The following is a 5,079-nucleotide window of genomic DNA, read 5'->3' on the forward strand; positions in this document are numbered from 1 at the left end:
GGGCTCAGAGGCCAGAAAGGTGCTGGGGGTCTGCCCCCAACACGTCCCACAGGGGAATTCAGATGGTGTCACCAGGAATGCATCATCTTTGTACGCAAACAGAGCCAGAAAGCTTACTTCTTGAGCAGATGCCCTGCTAAAGGTCTGATATAAACTTTGTGCTCTGAGGCCCTGGCTGCTTTTTTTTTTAACTTACTTTAACTATGGCCTCGTAGACTTGGGACTAGCTTTCCGTCAGCATCCTCCCTTGTAAATCTCCTGCTGCATCTTACACAGGTGGCCAGAGGTGCACCTCCTCGCTGCCACGTCTTGCTCATGAGAGTGGGGATTTCGGAGCTATGACCCAGACAGACGACCTAGAGGAGCAAACCGGCCGCAGAGAAAGGGACCGCAAGATGGTGGGTGACGCACACATCTACGTGAGGCAGCAAAGGAGCAGCAGGATCAGCAGGGTGATGGATGGGGAGGATGTACAGGAGTGCCTGTGGGAAGTTCTTGTGGAGGTGAGACGACCCGTCGCTCAGATGGTCTGCCAGCCAGGACCAGCAGACACCTGTGGAAGAGATGCGTCCTAGTGACTGCGAGGAAGTGATGGGAGAGGGATGTGAGCCAGGGCCCACGCTCCCAGGAGGTCTTTGTGGGACAGGTAGTGGTCAGGGCTGCTCGCCTCAGAGGGGATGCTGGTGGAAGATCCGGAGATGTTCAATCCTGACTCAGATCTCACACGCCTGATGCTGCCAAAACAAATGCCTCTGATCCCAGAAGCTGTCTGAGTCTTGCAGCAAAACGCTCTACTGGGGTGAGCAGAGAGACACTAGAAACCCTCCTTTTTCTTGTATCTGAGTGTATTTGGAGGCAGGGTCAGGCCTTCATCCCTGTGCTGATGTGAAGCATCACCTTCTCACCCCCCCCACACGCCACTTCCCTCACTCTAGGACCACCATAAGGAACTTCAGCCCCAGGACAAAGCCAGTGCTCTCTGTGCAAACTGGTTTTACTTGTGTGCACAGCAAGTGAAGGAGCGAGCCCGGTCATGCACCCAGGTACACAGAGGACAAGGGGGTCATTTGGGGCAGCACAAAGAACGTTCCCCGGTCGGGGCTGTTGGGTGCCTTGTCTGCTGCACCCTGAGGCCAAGAGGGTGGATGGGGAGCCCCCAGATCACAAGGAGCAGTGTGCCCATCCTTCCAGTGTTGAAAAATTTCATCCTTCCCAAGAAACATCCTGGAAAACTCCAGCCCCCTGGGCTGAAGTTCCTGCAGTGGTCTCCAGCCCAGGACTGCCCCATAGGGCTATCTGCCCACTCCTTCTTCCTCCACAGCAGATACGTCGACTGGATGGGGATTAAGAGGCAGAAACCCATGGATTTGGCACTCAGAGGTGGCCGGAGGGGGCAGTCAGTGCTGCTCAGGGCAGGCTCTTCCCATCAGTCCCTCTCCTGTGGCAGCTGTTGTGCACTTCTGTGGGATCACCCGGCTGGAATCTTCTGCATCATTCACGTGTAGCTCCGGAGGGTAGCCTCAGCCTCACACTGCCCAGCTGGGAGGTGGCCTTGGGCTCTCTTGGGGGAATTACGCCACCGGCCAGGAATTATGCCACTGTCTATAGGGTTTGGCCCTAGGTTCCTGCTTGAAGAAGACGAGTCGTCAATCCGCTGAGTATATAAGTGGTTTATTTATCCAATATGCAGAGCAGCTGGAGCTGGGTGCCTCCAAAGAGGGGAAGAAAGAAATCCCTGGGCAATTATACCCTTACACTCCAAGTTCCCCACCCCTCACGCGACAGTTCTGACCAGTAGTAATATTAGGGTCTGGGGTCTTCCTGCTCTTTATCAGGTCCCTTCATTGTCCGTAGGTGAGCCGTTTCTTCTCTCATCTCTAAGGTTGCTGCATCAGCTGACGATGGTAGCTGCCTTCCTTGCTTCTTTCCCTTCCAGCTCGAACCAGCTCTGGGGCCTTCTTTTACTTAGCTTGGTAAAAGTTCAGCATATCTGGGTGAAAGTTTACAGCGTGTGGCCTCAAGCTTCAGCAAATTTAGCTACTAAAGCCAAGCAGGTTCTGTATATGTAGCACACCAAATCGCACAACAGGCTTGCAGTGACAGTGGAAGATCAGGGCAGTCAGCACCAGGAGCAGAAGAAAGACAGCTATGAGGGCCATGTTTTGTAGCTGGGCATGGTGGGACCTGTGGCCCAGACTTGGTCTGCGGGGTTACCGGGAAAGCCTGTAAAATCAGATTAGGATCAGAAAATAACGAACTAGGTCAGGCACCTAGGAAAGTCCCGGGGTGCCTGGCTGCATTCAGCACCAACAGACTTGCCCACTAGGCTAGAGGATGCTGCTTGGACTGTCATGTCCCCTGGCCCTGCTTGGCTCACCAAAAAGCATCTGCAGAGCACTTTGGAGCATCCTTACCCAGCAGCTGAGGCAGCCTGGGAGGAGGACTACTTATGGAGAGCAAGCCTTGCCTCTCCTGGAGAGAGTGGGCTCGGGGGGGTGAACATGGACATACAGTGGGATCGTGGGTCATGGCTTTGAATCTACTGCCCTGAGCACATCCTGGAGACAGGGTGCGTTGGGTCCAGGCTCCTCGTGCCCTCATGGGCTAGAAAAAGGCTAGTAGCAATGTGGGGTAGGACGCAAGAGATAGGGAGAGCAGAGAGAAGCCCTGCAGTTAATTGTGGAATATGTAGTAGGAGGGAGAAATGTGACAAGAGACACCCGACTGACAGAAAAAGGAAGTCCAAGTCTCTCCACTCCTTCCTGGTTACATACGGGGAAACTGAGGTGGAGGAGATGGTGAGCAGCTTGCCCCTAGATCCATGGCTGAGCTGGGAATTAAGCTGCGCTTTCCTGAGTTCGCTTCACTCCCTGTCGGCCACGGTCCCTGCTCAGGTGCTGTCTTGAGCATGCTGCTGCCTGTTTCTGTTATGTGCTGGCAACTTTTTCTGAGAATGGTGCCCATCTGTTGAGCTGCAATACCTGCATACATCCCCCACATCTGGCTCAGGTGGGGGCTGCGTAGCAGGGGCTGCCATCCAGCATGGGAGAAGCCGGATTCTGAAGCAGCTGTGGCCCATGGCTTCTCTGACTGGGGCTCAGCATTGAAGTACCTCACACATTTTGGATTGCAAAATAATCTCTGCTTGGGCTGTACTAGAAAGGGATGACAGGGATGTGTTTTGTCTTCCTGGAGACACCAGTAACTGCGTGATCACTGGATCACGAGCCCAGGCAATGCTAGCAGCTGAGCCATGAAAGAGAATGAGAGCCCCGGTGTCCGGAAGGATTTGGCCAGGCAGCCCCCACTGCAGCAGGGCTCATTGCAGGGTAGTGACTAGGCAGGGCATCCCCTGGCCGAGAGGCAGAGAGCTTTGTGCTGGTCCAGCCCTTCCCCTGCACAGACACATCTGTGGCTTGGGGGAGGCTGTGATGCATCTCAGGTCTGCGTTGCGCTGGGAGGAAACAGCATCTGGTCTCCATTCCCCACAAGGTGAATGTCAAGAGACACTTCCAGTAATGGGTGCCAGAGCATGGTAGGCTCTGACACATCTGCCCGCCTGCCCACAGCCCCTTCCCAGTGCTCTCGCTCAGCACAGCCCCTTCACTGCTTCCTGGGTGGCCGGAGAACATCCTGGGGCTGCTCAGGGCTGGCTGGTGAAGGCTGCTCGGTCGCCTGCAGAGATTTCAGCCCTGTTTCCTCTGAAAATGATCCAGAGGGGACTTGTGCTGCGTGCAGCTTTTCCTGTCATCTAACCCTCTGTCACCAGCCCTGCCTGGACTGCAGTGGTAGCCATGGGCAGAGGGTGCAGATGTCTGCCCTTGTTCAAGGGCATTAATGCGGGGGACTGAGCCAGTTCCTCAGCGAGTGTGTGCAGGTCACTGCCCATAGTCCAGCTGCCGCTTGGGGCTGAGCTGATGCCTCTGCTCTGCTCTCTCTGCCATCAGGCTCTTCACCGTGCCTGGGATGCTCCTCTGCACTGGTGGTCCAGAGACTGCAGCCAGCTGTCCTTGTGCAGCATTGGCCACTGCGCTCAGGAGAGATGTAGTTCCTTGGAGCTGAGGGAGGTTGCCTTGAGAATGGCCCAAGGTGGCAGGTTTTGTCCCCCCAGGCTGAAGGCTACCCTGCCTCAGGAAGGGGTGTTCCCCCTTGAGAAGCTTATGGCTCCAATTCCTCTCTCCAGGCCAGCGCTTGCCAGGCAGCCTCTCCTCATATCTGTGCCTTATTGTCAGAAGGCAATTAAGCCAAAGGGCGATTGCATCTCCTGCTTGGGGCTGTAATCACTGCCACGGCCACAGCAAAGGCTCCTTGTACGGCATCGTGGAGCCCGGCAGTTGCACGAGGCTTTTTCAGCCCTGCTTCATTTGAAACATCAGCTTCTGATCTCTGCTGGGTGTGGGTTCCCGGACAGGTCACCCCACGGGGCTGATCTGCAGCACATGTCCCTGCTTCCTCCGGACACAGGCCGTGGAGGGGAGGGTCTGTGTGCGCCACAGCCAGCCCAGTGCCCCCGAGGGCGGGCAGGAGCTGGGTGCCTCAGAGCAGATGTTCCTCACACAGCACTCTGCCCCATGGCAGAGCCCTGGGGTCCCCATCGAGACCTGGTCCTGCCGGCGGAGCTCTTCTCAGAGCTGCCCCAGGTCACATCTCGTACAGGTGTGAGCAGAGAACAGCTGGCTCTGACAGGGCGCCGTGGGAATTCCAAGCCAAAACCTGTTTCGCCTGCCCTTCACCTGTGACAGTGGCCAGCCCCTGACTGACCCCCACCATTCTCCAAAGCCCCCTCATAACCCTTCTTCCCACCCCACGCCAGCTGCCAGAGGTGTTTGTGGGGCTGCCTGGCTCCCCCGTCAGAGGGAGGACTCACAGCACCGGGGATAGGTTGCTGCAGGCTTCGATGAGCTGGCAGTGACGACAACACTGCCACTGCCATGGAGGAGAAGCGTGTTGCCTGGCTTGTATGACCCCATGCCTGCTCCACAGCCCACTGGGTGCCCCAGGCCTTTGTGAGGTGGCAGTTGTTCCTGAAGGTCTCCACACCACGAGAGGCACGAGGCAGGAGCCAGTGTCACCCAGCTC

This window comes from Cariama cristata, unplaced genomic scaffold (genome assembly GCF_000690535.1).
Source record: "Cariama cristata isolate BGI_N322 unplaced genomic scaffold, ASM69053v1 scaffold9366, whole genome shotgun sequence".
In the NCBI taxonomy this organism is placed as follows: Eukaryota; Metazoa; Chordata; class Aves; order Cariamiformes; family Cariamidae; genus Cariama; species Cariama cristata.